The sequence below is a fragment of the Neofelis nebulosa genome, chromosome X, assembly GCF_028018385.1.
Source record: "Neofelis nebulosa isolate mNeoNeb1 chromosome X, mNeoNeb1.pri, whole genome shotgun sequence".
In the NCBI taxonomy this organism is placed as follows: domain Eukaryota; kingdom Metazoa; phylum Chordata; class Mammalia; order Carnivora; family Felidae; genus Neofelis; species Neofelis nebulosa.
In genome coordinates, this window is record NC_080800.1 from 8110930 (window position 1) to 8125894 (window position 14965).

The window sequence follows — 14965 nt, forward strand, 5'->3', positions numbered from 1 at the left end:
AACCACATTCACCTTCTTGTGGAAAAACATGTCCCTGCAAATTCCAAATAACTCCAGAAGCCCCTTGCACATGATGGCCATCAATTTAAAATTATTCCACCACAAACTATTTGCTGACAAATTTGGTATCTGGATTTCAGCCACAGCAGGAGGAGGAAGAGTAAAGGGGACTCAGGGTTGGGCTTCTCTACACCCAGGTAGACAGGTTTCCCTGGAACAGTGGTTCTCAAACTTGAGCGTGCATTCTATTCATCTGGAAGGCTGGTTAAATCACAGATTTCTGGGTCCCACCCCCAGGAGGTCTAGGGTGGACTCCAAGAATTGACGGTTCTCACACGCTCCCAGGTGATGCCGATGATGCCGTTCGGGACCACGGTTGGGGACCCACTGCTCCAGAGTGACGCGGGAGCCCTGAGCGTGAGCGATGGCATCGGTCACTCCCCAAATCCCCACCTGTGAACCCAGGCTCAACCCCAGTCAAATGACATTGCAGAGCAGAGCTGTGAAATGTATAACATTTCTGAATAGTTTCAAATTCTTTCCAGGTTGCGGAACTCGAGACTGGAAGACTCCATTTGGGGATAGACCCCTTCAAGTAAGCCTGAAAGGAGAAGAGGAAGGGCCACCTACCAAAACAAGCCAGCTTCCCACCGTCTCACCTGCCAACTTTCCAACAAAGGGAGAAGAAAATAACACTCAAATCCTGAATGCTTTCAAGGGTTTGCAAGCATTTCAAGTAAATTGTCCTTCCTCTCTTTTATGCCCGATAAAACTATTTAAACAGAGACCTCAAGAATGTAGGGCTCTTTTGCGTCTTTGCCAAAGGACAATTCCTTGATTGGGCTCCATGACAAAATTCAAGAGCGCGGCCCAGACGAACTGGCTGCATGAGCCTGCTGTCAGCTGCTTTGCCAGCAATGGACCAAAGAACTGGATTAGAAAAAAGCATTTTCTGTCATTTGATGCAACAGATTTTTCAAAACAATATTTTAATTTGCATACCAAGCCAAATTCCCTCTCCGAGGAGGAACAGAGAGCATTCCATTGTGTAAGACAATACTCATTCCCGCACGGTGATGTCAGTGCTCAGTGAGCAATGCTCTTTCTGCGAGTCCTTTTCTTGCCATTAAGGTTCCTATTATAAAATTTTAACCACTTCAGAATCAAGCAAGATGTGGCAAATCTTTCTGTTACCGTTTCCGCAAAACCGAAAGAGACACGGCTGTCAGCAACTGCCTCGAGCACAATTATTTTATGAGTTTTCCCTCATGGTATGAATAGGGTTTCTGAAATCTGTCTTCACCTCCCAGGACTTTCTTCTCTCAGGAATACTGATTTGGGTAGTTTATTTTTGCCAGCTTTTAATGTTTGGGGAGCAGTCTGATTGTTTGCTAAAATGATAGGAGGTTCTTCAGGGCTCTAAGACAAAACCCTAGTAGGGATTTTGAGGTTAATGGGAAACACACTGGGCATTTCGCTAGTTCAGGGAATATTGGGGCACAGGGAAGATTAAGGACAAAATGTACTCTAACACATAAATGACATAAAATGGCAGGGAGATTTTGGCAAAGAGCCTCTTCCTATGATTACTTGGAAAAAACACCAGGTAAGAAAAATTGCAATACGATGTCTGTGTGTCTGCTGTCTGTCTATCCATCTATCTATCTCATCTACCTGCATACAAACCCCAAAATTTTAAGATTAAAGAAAAAGTTGGATTTCCATTTGAATTCTAACAATGTGCTTTTTTTTTAATTGGGAAAAGCTTGAAAAAAATATAGACCCGTGAAGAAAACAACACAGCACCAACCAGATGAAATTAAACAACTGTTCACATTTAGTCATTTTAAGTGAGCTAATTTTGAAAACTTTAAAAACAGGGGTGCCTGGCTGGCTCAGTTGGTGGAGCATGTGACTCTTGATCTCGGGGTCATGAGTTCGAGCCCCACTTTGGGTGTAGAGATTACTCAAATAAATAAATCTTTTTTTAAGTGGGGAAAAAAGGAGCAGAATGGAAAAAAATGAAATCTCCTTGATTTTTTTCCCTTGTCCCATTTGCCTGAACTATTTAATTTGTTGGGAACCCATCTGGCATACGGTTTTATACTTTCATTTTATACACATATACCCTAAACCACTGCTGAACATAGTCATGTATGTTTTCTAATATGTAAATAAATGCCATCAATTCAGCACTTAAGATACCACAACTTGATCTTTTTTTCATTCAGTGTTATCCTTTGGAGCCCATCTACTCTGATACATATAGATCGAGATCAGTTTTAACGGTGGCATCACATTTCATTCTAGAAATACACTTTAATTTATCTTTTAGCCAGCTGACGAAACCTTCAGGGGCCTTCCATTTTTCACAATTACCAACAATGCCACAAAGAACAGTCTTGCCCGTGTTTCCCGAGGCTAGAGTAGAAGAGGTTTTCCTGGGACTCTATGGAGGCAGAGCTGCTGGGACAAAATGTCTGCACGTTTTCAGCCATGCTAGATATCATCAAGATGTTCTCCCAAGAGGTCATAGCATTAGTATTCCAATCAGCAGCATTACCAGTGTGTTTTCCCTCATTCTTGTCAAAACTCCAACTATGTCATTCTTAAATTATTTCACTCGTCCGAAGGTCCCTGATAAACAGCAAAGATGAGTTTTCTGCCCACATCAGGAATGAGACTGCAGTGGACATCTCTTACCTCTGCCTGCTGGCATCCAGAAGTATCTAGAAGCTGAGCCTCCCTTTTCTGTAGAGAACTGCCCTCCCACCCAGTGGGCTGTTAATCACACAGTCATGAAGGAGCTTCTCCCTAGGTAGAGTGACCCATCCAAAGGTAGATAACAGAATGTGGACAATCAGAATTTCTCTTCAGGGGTTAATATAGACAATGGGAGAGAAAATCTCTCCCATCTTTGAGGAACTTAAGGAGTAAGGAACAAACTGTCTTTGTCTACCTGAGGATAAAGCCACAGAGAGGAAGGAGGAATCAAGAGTAGATAGAAATTCCGCCCCAGCTATATTCCAGGAGAACTGAAAACAGGGACTCCAACAGAGATTTGTATGCCAATGTTTGTCCCAGCAGTATTCACAAGAGCCAAAAGATGGAAACAACCCAAATGTCCATCAACAGATGAATGGATAAACAAAATGTGGACTGTCCTTATGATGGAATATTATTCAGCCATGAATAAATTACTGATACCTGCTAGCACATGGATGAACCTTGAAAACATTATGCTAAGTGAAATAAGCCGGAAACAAAAGAACAAATGTTGTATGACTCCACTGACATGAACTATGTAGAACAGGCAAACTGATAAAGACAGAAAGTAGATTAGAGGTTACCAGGGGCTGGGGGAGAGGGGAATGGGGACTTACTGCTTTGTGATTGGTTACAGAGATTCCATTTAGGGTGATGGAGAAGATTTGCAAACAAATGGTTAATGTGGTGAATGCCAGTGAATTGTACACTTAACATGGTGAAAATGGCATATTTTATGTGATATATATTTTATCACAATAAAAAGTATCAAAACCTACAAGACCATTGAAAATGAAAAAAGAAAAGATTAGATCAACAAAAAGAAAGACACACATATGTATCTCCTAATGACATCATTTGAGTCCCTGGATCCTACCATGCCTGAAGAACGAATTCTTTTCTCTTAGTTACATAAAGCAATACACTCTGGGTTTTTTTCTTTATCTAGTTTGAATTGGCTTTCTGTCACTAGGAATGGAAATAATCCTAAATCAGGCATAATAGCATATAATCCAGAAGGAAAAAAAAATGTGATCTTAATATCCACTTAGGTCCTAAACATTCTGTTTGAACCTCTTGCCGTTTGCAGGCAGGCAGGCGGTCAACTCTTACTTCAACTGAGTATGTGTGTGTGTTATTAGGAGCTGGTAATAACTTGAATAAACACGATAATCCCCTAATTTCATTTCACTGCTTGATACAAGGTCTATCCCAACTAAATTTTTTCCAGACACACTTCTCCTCTAGTTAATGTGCTAAAGAGAAATGAGTGACACAATGAAAGGGACAGAAAAGCAAGTCCACAACAATGAGAAGATGGATGTTAAAAGTGATTCTTTCACTCTACTACCAAACAGGAAAAGAAATGATCCAAAATCCTAAGGCAAAACTAATTCTCACATTTTATGCATTTATGCCGGTCTGGAGAGTGGGTCCTCCCTTTGAGAGACTCACCCTCCCTTCTCAGAGGAACTAGGCAACCCCCCTCTTTTTTTTTTTTTTTTTAGAAAGGCAGCTAATGATTCCTGCCTTGATTTCACCTGCCCTTTAGTAATAGAACTGGCAAAGCGTACGGGGCACCTGGGGGGGCTCGGTCAGTGACTTGTCCGACTCTCGATTTCGGCTCCGGTCATGATCTTACAGTTTGTGAGATGGAGCCCCAAGTCGAGCTCTGGGCTGACGGCACGGAAGCTACTTGGGATTCTCTCTCTCTGCCCCTCCCCCTGCTTGCATGCATGCTCTCTCTCTCTCTCTCACTCAAAATAAATATTTTTTAAAAAGTAACTGGCAAAGCCTAAGTGGCAAAAGAGAAGGTGGGGAGAGGAAGGAAACTCTTTGATTTTCCTCTTTGTTTCACCTGATGTTTTGATCTTTGCATAAATTTAGCAAAAGACAAAATAAATACAGCTAGATGAAAATGATTGAAGATGCACAAAACAAAATAGGTAAGTTTAGCCTTTAACAAATTCACGGGAACAATTATACTGAAAATAAAATGAATCCATTTGCAAAGAGACAGGCTATAGATTAAAAGTATTACTTATTGCAGAATCTCCTTAAGGACTGAAATATGAGTGGTGGGCAACAAAATTGTGAAAGGGCCCGAAGTCAGTAATAAGAGTGAAACTAATCCTAGAAGTGCAATAGTCTTCGGGACAGGCAAGAAAGTGGGAGGGATCTGCTGGCGTGGAGTAGGGGAAGGGAAGGCACGCCCAACAGGAAATGGCAGACATGAGTGATAGCGACAGGCAAGATCCGAACGTCAGTAATAGGTTAAATTATTTTATAAAATGTTTTCACAGTGGCCAAGTGCTGAAAATGCAAATTCATAAGGAAATTCGGCAAAATACAACAGAAACTATTTGTTCAACATGAAAAGAAAAACACAAAGACAGGAAAGGACAGGAAAGGAATACTACAACATTATGAAAACTGAAATGTCATCTTTCTCCCATGTTTCTTTTCCTTTTTCTCTTTCTTTCTTTCTTTCTTTCTTTCTTTCTTTTTTTTTTTTTTTTTTTTTTTTTGGCTCTAAAATGACTCCAGAAGGATTAGGAGGAGCGGAGCGGCAAAAGAGCCAGGGAATCTCCTTTGGAAAAACAAACAGGATTTCCAAAATTTATTTATGCTTCTCTTCATCCAGTTTAGTCTGCTTCTTTCCTTTCTAAATGCTTACGTGCATGCTTTCTCTGCCTGGTATTCATAAGCGAGACATTTTTGAAATATATAGCTTCATACCAGTAATGGGGTGGGGTAGGATAGCACACAAAGGAGTTTGCATTTCAAATATCAGCACAAAGAACTCCTTATTGAAACATGTAACATTTCCGACTCCAGGAAGGCACAATTGGCTTCATGTGTCAGTGGTACATAAGACCTTCCAAAAGGACGCAACACGAATGGACTACCATGTGTAGTCCATAGCTCATCGTAACACAATCCAAAATATGAGCTGGTGTTTCCACCTCTGACACTATGTGAGTTTTCAGTCTGCTTCACATTCATGGGGGTTCCGTTGAATGAATAATACCATACTTAGGGGGAAAAATTATTTGGCAGAACAGAAGGACAAGGAGGGGATAGAAGGAGTAATTGACATGGAAAGTCATTTGATATTACCAGTTAAGCTCCAGAATTGGGGTTTTGAGGATAATTCCAAACAAAATCCCAGACATTGGTTTGGAAACTGTTTCTCTATTAATCTGTGTTCTACTTTTGTGAAGTTCCAACGAATGACATCCCCAAATTATAAATGTTTTCTTCAAACCGAATTTCCTATGAATTGGCAACAATTAGTTTAATTGGATTGAAGGAAATAAGATTACTATTGAGAAGGATATGTTTGCTCTGAATCTCCCCAAGGAAAATCTATTCTGTTTTGGTAAAAGTATGAACCATGGTTATAAATAATTCATTAAACAACGCAGTTCTATGATAAATTTGAGGGCTCACTTAAATACTGACATATTCTCTGTAATATCAGCTATGATTCAATGTATTACGGGGAATGGTCTTCTTCTCTAACATTTTTAATTCCAGTTAGTCAACAAACAGTATTATATTAGTTTCGGGTGTACAACACAATGATTCAACACTTCCATACATCACCTGGTGCTCATCAAAGGTGCTTTCCTTAACCCCCATCACCTAGTTCATCCATCCCCCGGCCCCCTCCCCTCTGGTGACCATGAAGTTTGTTCTCTATAGTTAAGAGTCCGTTTCTTGGCTTCTCTCTCCCTCCCTCCCTCTCCCTCTCTCTCTCTCCCCTTTGCTTGTTTTGTTTCTTAAATTCCACATATGAGTGAAATCCTTTGGTATTTGCCTTTCTCTGCCAGATGTCTTTCACTCTCACCAGCATCTTCACAATTTCTCCTGTTGTCCTCATTTATGCAAGTATTTCATCGCATCCATTCATCAGCTCCCTCTTTAGAAACAGAAAACTATGAAATTTTTACTTAAGTATGTTAATGACTATCATTTCCTAAATAGGTACTCGAGCTCCTTTATATATTATGTCATTTAACCCTCGCGACAATGTTCTCCCCCCTGTTTCAGAGATGCGAAAGCCGAGTTCCTGAAGTGTTGGATAACTTGAGTGAGGCTGCATTCAAACCCACACCTAACACCACCGCCTGAGCAGTTTTCACTACGCTGCGTTGTCTCCGCCGGAAAGAAGATGGAAAGCGAACTATGTAAAACTACCAACTAAATGTTCACTGAGGATGACTAGGACAAACTATATCAGGCAAAATACCTCTTCCAAAAGATTCGCTAACAAGAGCTTTAAAAAAATGTCCTCGTTCCCTTAATCCTAAATCATTACATTTAAATTATTGGAGATTTAATGGGTAGTGTGTTAGACCCTAATTGAGTGCTTGTTAGCATCTTCATAAATAGAGCATTTACAACTTGTTAATAAAAATTCACAGCACCTACAAACTTTAATTTCTCAATACAATACTTACATCGGGCATAAAGTCTCTTTTCTATAAGAAATTGGCCACCTTCTCCTCAACCAGCCTTGGGCCTGTTTTCCTCTGTTCTACTGAGAAGCCTTGGCAAGTTATCACAGGACAAAACACAGAGTGTTTTGTGGCAGAGAACATTTTAGTTGAGTGACCTCATGTGGCTACGTTGGATCACCAAATCGGAGACGCTGAATTCGCTACTGACCCCTCTTTCTGGCATTTCACAGAGGTGAAATGTGAAAATGAGATGTCCTTGGACCAGACACGGGTGAAGAGGAGAGGACTCGTACACCAACTTAAGAATCTGACAAAAATCGATTTTTACTGAACGGGGAGATATGGAAACATGTAGAAATAACACCTTCTTATGTGACTTTACCAGACAGTTACACATATTTGAAATAAGCCTCTCCAAAGCTAATGTGACCGACATCAATGTAAGAATGAAGGTCTGTTATGAGTTCCATCCTGCATGTTTCCCCCGACAGAGCCCCAACGATAATTTGCAGCAATACACAGAGCTTACAGTAGACAAAATAAAGTGGAATGAAGTCCAAGTACTTTTTATGTACGCCCAAATCCACCCCTCCGTGTGTGTGTGTGTGTGCGCGCGCGATTTAAATTATTTCAACAGATCTCAGAATACAAAATAAGGTAACATATAATCATTGTAGGAAATCATGTAACACTAAGCTATATAAGTAAAAGTAATATTCTAACTCTTCCCAAATCCCACAATTTTGTTAGCAGTTTGTACATATCCTTCTACATCTTTCTTAGGCTCATTGTGATATGTGCCTATTTCCTTTTAACTTTTTTTTTTTTTCAAAACACTATTACAGTGCTGCACAATTTGCTTTTATCATTTACCAATACATCACTGATGCTCTTTGGATGAATGCACGAAGACACTCGCTCTGTGTACACAGTCATGCAGTGCTAACTAAAATGATCAGTAGAAATAAATGCTAAAGCCCCTAGATCTGGGCCTCTAATTCCAATCCCTACTGCAAGGTATTAGAGTTTCTCGGGAAAATGGCCACTTGCAGATCTTGTTCGGTGGCAGAGAAGACACAAGATGAGCCTGAGACATCACGTAGTGCCAGAAATCAAGGAAGGTGTCAAAGATAAAGTCATTTCAAAAGGACACTGGAAGCAGCTTAAAGAGGTTCCTTCCTGGTCAAATCGATGACGATCTGAGCAACAGACAGTAAGTGCAGTCAAGTGCACCCACTTTATACGCAATTGCCGTAGAGACTCAGTGTGCGGGAGGGAAAGTACTGTGTGAAGTAAGCCAGCATCTGCACCAGTAAGAAGTACTCAATATTGGGGCGCCTGGGTGGCTCAGTCGGTTAAGCGTCCGGCTTCGGCTCAGGTCATGATCTCACGGTCCGTGGGTTTGAGCCCCGCGTCGGGCTCTGTGCGGACGGCTCAGAGCCTGGAGCCTGTTTCAGATTCTGTGTCTCCTTCTCTCTGTGACCCTCCCCCGTTCATGCTCTATCTCTCTCTGTCTCAAAAATAAATAAACGTTAAAAAAAAAATTAAAAAAAAAAAAAAAGAAGTACTCAATATGGAATAGGAGCTTTTGTGACTCCAAAGCAAAGCTTCTACTGCACACCATGCTTCCTGATCAAAGCAACGTTTACCTGAAAAGTGCTGAAGGGAGGAGGATAAAGAGACAGCTAGGAAGAGGCAGGTAAGGAAACCTGAATTTAACTTGCACTGGAACGGAGTTTCTCCAAAGTGGCCCCATTCAACAACACATGCAACACCCAAGGCTGACTCCGGATACGTAAGCAGTGGCCGGATAGGATGGCGTTTAGAGAAACCACTGCAGTCCCTCCAGGACGGATGTTCAGGTGAGCCAAGCGCTCCTCCTTTGTGGCGGCACCTCCCACGGATGTGCCTGAAATGGTGGCAAAGCCCCACCTCACGCCACAGCGTGTTCTCCAGCCCGCGTCTCTGGGATGGAGATTCCTACAGACTAGACTATTCCTTCACTTCACCCTGGTGCCCTGTGGCTACTGGAATTCGGCGCTTACTGCCTCCCGGCCTTGCTCGGCCTTTCCCAGCTGCGTCAAGAGCTTTGTCCCCGGTAGGGATGCTGCCCATCCCCCCTTCGGTTTCACAGAGCACTGCTGACACCATATAATTTCATGATATAAATATAACTTCGGAAGTATAATTTGACAAAATTGTACTGACCACACGAGGCTAAAAGGTAAGGACTGTAACGCAGAAACGCAAATGTGAAACGACACAAAATAGTGTAGCTCCTGGTGTCGACCAGGCCGCAGAGTAGAGCCCTCCTCCCACTAACCACTCACCCTGGCAGGGTTTTGACCATTGTCTCCCCTATCCCCAAACTCTCCTGGGACCTAGAGAGAGGTAACAATAGTTTATCCTTCATCACCAGCCCCAGGTTCCCCTCCTGGGAGGGTACGATTCTGGCCTCCAATGAAGAATTATGCAGATGGGTTAGAGTTACAGCTTCCCTTTGGCATAACCAAAAGGTTTGCTGTGGTCATTTTTCTTCCCCACAACTGAGGAGCAATCGCCCTCAAAGGAGAATCAAGCATCCATCTCTAAGCAACAAAATAAACCACATCAACATTAGCGTCTTTTCCTCCCTAGGCTTAAACATCCCAGCCTTTCCTCGGGCTCGATTTCGAGGGTACCCTTGCCTCGTGTGATGGCCATTGAGATGTGTTATCCAGAACCCCCTCCCAGGATGGTTGGCCACAGTAATGGTAGAAAATCTGTGCCATCTGGCCCCAAGAGGGATCATTATGATGGGCCATTTCACACCGGAGCTACCCAAGGGGATGGCCAAGGCTGACGTGGCCTGAACGGCAGCCCAGCTTCTCCCTCTACCCAATCCCGCTTCCTTCTTCTCCCCTTCCCAGCCGCTGACCCCTTTTCGACATGTGCGCACCAAACTCCTTCCCACAGCATACTTCCGGGAGAAACCGACTTGCAACACCCTGCTACAAGATCCCTGTTAAAACAACTGTGGGCCAATATTCCCATCACGTACTCCACGTAAGGTCTCCTGAATCCATGCAACCCTGGAGGGAGGGCAGTTTCCTTCCAGAAAGAGGCCCCTCCCTCTGATCATGGGACATCCGGGCTTCATCAGGTGAGTCAGGCACCAGCCTTCCAGGCTCCTCAGATGCAAGGAACAGACTTCACATGTCTCAGCTCGGTCTCGCTGACACATTCCCCCCAGTAGGCCAGGGGTTAGGGATAAAAGTCCCTCTGCCTTCATTCTTGAGGGGGAAGGAGCAGTGGGACCCTCAGTGCCATTTCCCACAAGGAAACCCCTCCCCACAAGCGCCTCTGAACCCTTACCCTCCATGTCGGTGACTCCTCTCTTCAGGTTTTCCACAGTCTACTGAGAATGACTGTCCTGGTGGTATCTTGGAATGTGGCGGTCATTGTCTTCATTCCTCAGCCAAAAGTGACCCTAGAAGAGCCCCATTTTAACAACGTGTTACATGATGGAAATGCTTGAATATGGCAAGAATACCTTTTGGAAGAACTCTAGCAGTGGTCTCCTCTGAGGAAGGAAATGGACGAGTAGGGGAGAAGGAAAGGATTGAGACCTACTTTTCACTCTCTTTTGTGCTTTGCGATTTTTGTACCATGTACACACATGTTACACCTATTAGACTGAACCCCACGTACCAATATTTGACCAATAGAATGTACCAATATTTGACCATTTTTACTCATTTTTAAAAATATTTTATTGTTAAGTCATCTCTCCACACCACGTGCAACTCAAACTTACAACGAGATCAACAGTCACAAGCTCTGCCCACCAGCCGGGCGCCCAATACTTGACCATTTTTGGTCTACGGTTTTCTTATTATCTTGTCTACCCTCAGCATAGTCAATTATAGGACACAAGAGGTAGACTACTTGATGTTTCCCCTACCATCAGATTATAAGAGCTACAAGTGGCCCAAACTATCCCTTATCTCTTCCTCTCAAACCCTGACCCTGCTATATCATTTTCTTGCTTACATCTCTCACGCTCTTAAAGTTTGTTTCCCGAAGTGAATAGAAGCACGACGCAACCTACGGAAGATAAGCAGTGACATTCCCGCTCTGTCCCTAGCCTGTGTCCAGTACTCTCCCCAAAGCCCCAGATAAATAACCCTCTTTCGGGACTCCACTAAGACACCATCTTCTCAAAGTCTCTAGTCTTTTCTGAATTTCTTCTTGCTGTCTACAGCCCACTGAAGAGAGATTGACCGTTCTGCAGTGCAGATGTCTACCAGAGGCTCTATCGCAGTATTGGCCTTATGCCAATGGCCATCTGCCATTGGAGTGAAGGAGTCTAATGGCTCCTTCATTAGACGAATCTTTTTAAAGAAAAAAAAAGTTCAGGTCTTCATATCCCAAATTAGAACGCCACCAAGATTGGACCAGTAGGTTCTGATGGAACAGGATCGAGAAACCATTGCCAAACGAAGGAATGGCCTCGTTGTAAATGCGGGCATCACTCATAGCACAAATGAATTCAACAAATACTTTATGCTGCACACTCCTTATTTGGGTTTGAGTGCAATATTCCATCTGAGCGTGCAGTGGGTTACAACTGTGAATCATTAGCTTATGTGGACTTGTACTCAATGATCCGTATATGATAGATGTCTTGGATACACAGTCCTAGCACACAGAAATGCACTCTTTCTGAAAACATACCTTGACAAAGGAGGGTAGCCAGTAAGACCCTGGCTCCTACAGACGATAATTCTGTTATGCTTCATAGCCTCCAAATTTCTATCTTGCTTCGAAGTGATGAAGAATTTCGAGTCTCCAAGGAGGACAAATAACATGAGAAAACTTTGTCAGGAAACTACAGGCCCTCAGGGCCAGAGTTTAGAAAACACTTATGCAGGTGAGGCTGCTTTCAAGAAGTTTCGACTATATAAATTCCTCTTTGTCAGAGTCACCGTGTATTAGTCTAAGACAGCTATTATATTTTCTTATTATAAGCATGCACTGTGTCCCGCATCTGGAGCACTTGCCAAATTGTAGATTTATTCCTATTTCTATACATCTGTGAAAAGAATGTGTGTTCTGTTTCATCAGGGAGTTACTTGAAGTCACAGGTTGCTAATTCCAAATGAATAGAAACAGTGATTAATCTGGGAGATACGAGCTCGCCACTATTCCTGTAACAGATGTCCATTATGATGAGCTACACATTTGTTCCGTGTTTACACTAGAATTTAAAAAAAGGAGGGTCTGACCGTTTTGTGGAAGAAAGAAAGAAAGAAAGAAAGAAAGAAAGAAAGAAAGAAAGAAAGAAAGAAAGAAGAAAAAAGAAGGAAGGAAGGAAGGAAGGAAGGAAGGAAGGAAGGAAGGAAGAAAGAAAGAGGAAAGGAAGGAAGAGGAAAGGAAGGAAGGAAAAGGAAAGGAAGAAAGGGAAGAGAAGGGAGAAAGGAAAGGAAAGGAAAGGAAAGGAAAAGAGAGGAGAGGGGAAGAGAGGAGAGGAGTGGGGAGGGGAGGCGAAGGGAGGGGAGGTGGGAAGGAGGCATTAGAAAACACTATGAAAATGTTTATTCAGGTGCCAGGTTAGATGCGTGGAGATGTGCGGTACGTCTGCAGGGTGGCAGATAAAGAGTGGGGGCGGGGGGGGGGGTACAGAATGAGGGGGGAGAGGGGGGAACCCAGGGGTAAATGTTCCTGGCTTCATTTCAGGGTGTGGATATTAACTCCGTTCATCTCACTTGGCTGACAGAAGCACAAGAAAAGGGAGAATGATGTATGTAATTTTATTCAAATAATTAAAAACAAAGTTGGCAGTCTATCTTCCTGTCAAGAAGAATAAATGTCAGACTATGGAGTTGGAAAGGGGAGCGCAAGGGGCTTCCTGCTGCTCCACATTAACTCTGGTCCAATACAAACTCTATAGTTGACTCTTCACAAAAACATCCATTTAAAAGGACCCTCCTATGCTTTTTTTGCAGTCATTCTGTGAGCAGAGCTAACACGGCTCTAGAGGACACAGGCCAGGAGTAAGTGTGGAGGAGGCCGCCTGCCGGAGCCACACTAGAGCCACGAGCTTCACAGCCACAGACACGGGGTTCGTACGACCGAGCTACTTCTCCCGAAGGAGAGGCGTGTGAGGTTTTCCAGAACTTTCCTTTCTCTCCTTATTTACCTCCTGTCCTCCCATGCCCAAAAACCGCAGCAGGGCCCGGCCTAGGGCAGGAGCCAAATAAATAAACACATACGTACACACATACACATACACACGCATACTTTTTGAATGGATTAAAAAACTTGATAACTGACCTGTGGACATGAATGCATAATATTTATCAATACATTCATTATCTTCTGCATTTGTAGGCTCACTGGGTTATAACAGATGCAATATCATAGCCAAACGTTAAAGAATCCTCTCTGAATGTCACAACGTGGCTGTTACATGTCCTAAACTATACCTTTCCAGAGTTTTTCAACAGCAACCGTTTAGAGGGGGCAAGCTCCATTTCGTGACTGACAAAGAGAAAGGATTCGCACGGCCAAGTGACAAAAAATAGAGTTCAAACACGCTCAGTGAGGGTTTTGCTTCGAAAGCATTTTAAGCCCCTTCCTCTAGATTTCCGGAAATGTGTCAAATCGCTCTTCCGCTGCTTCTAAAATGTTGAATTTCGGACACAAAATGCTCCCCTTTCTGCAACACTTCCCGGTCCATGTGGGAACTGGGCTTCTGCGGGAACGGCACGACCATGGGAACAGCAGATTGGTCTACTTTTCGCAAGGCAGGGAGCAAAATGCTGCAAAGGTAGCCAAAATGATCAAGGGGGATGCAGTTAATGAAACATGACACGTTGCTATGCCAAGTTAGAAGTGTTGGTAAGTGGGTACTTTCAGACAGCTGAAACGTTCCTTCTGGCATCCGAAATGGCTTTGCGAAAGCCTTAGTATTTTAGTCTAATCCCGCTGAGCCAAGGTGATGATGACAGAGACAAAACCCTTACGTTTTGAAGGAAGCGGGAATGAGGACAACACGGGAGTCGGCAAACGTTTGCTGTAAAAAGGCAAATAGCAAATATTCTTGGCCTTGTGTGCCGCCTGGTCTCTGCTGCAAATACTCAAATCTGGCTCTACGGTTCAGCACAGTGGCCATCGACAGTATGGAAACAGCTGTGTCCCGATCAAACTTTATCTATAAAAGCAGGCGACAGTCTGGATTTGACTCACAGGCCATAGTTCGCTGACCCCTGAGATACGATGCAAATGGCTCTCCAACAGACTGAAACCTAAGGAAGGACCTTATCTCAAGGTCAGATTGAAAATCTTAGTGCTTTTTAATTCTCTATATTTTACCATGTGCTTAGCAGCACTTCTGATTCCTGTGCGGATCGGATGCTGTTTGCCTTCCAACAGCATTTCCCTTCAAGGCATCGAGATGCACGTCTTTTATCAAACTGCTGGCATAAGCTGAGACAACAGGGTCATTCGGAACATTCCAGGAATAAAGAATTTAATATAATAATCAGGGCTTCCGTCGGAATCCATTAGCACAGTCGGGTCAGGAGAATCACTAGGAAAGACCAGGGACACAGACACTGACGATCTCAGCCTGGCATAGCAGTGTGGGTGCTTGTCCGAGCTCTACGGGAGTGTGCTCCCAGAGAACCTCAGAGAAACCTCGGTCTGCACCAGCAAAGCACCTGGTTGTGTCCATCTCTCCCGGCAAGGCC

The 14965-nt window shown here is 43.3% G+C and overlaps 1 protein-coding gene across 1 annotated transcript in view; it reads right to left on the reverse strand.

Annotated features, from left to right (window-relative positions):
- MID1 (midline 1) overlaps positions 1 to 14965 on the reverse strand; it is a 588063-nt gene that overhangs the window by 545261 nt on the left and 27837 nt on the right. Inside the window, exon 3 of the mRNA XM_058713622.1 lies at positions 10587 to 10701. The gene's annotated coding sequence lies outside the window, so the exon portion shown is untranslated. The remainder of the gene's footprint in view (positions 1 to 10586; positions 10702 to 14965) is intronic.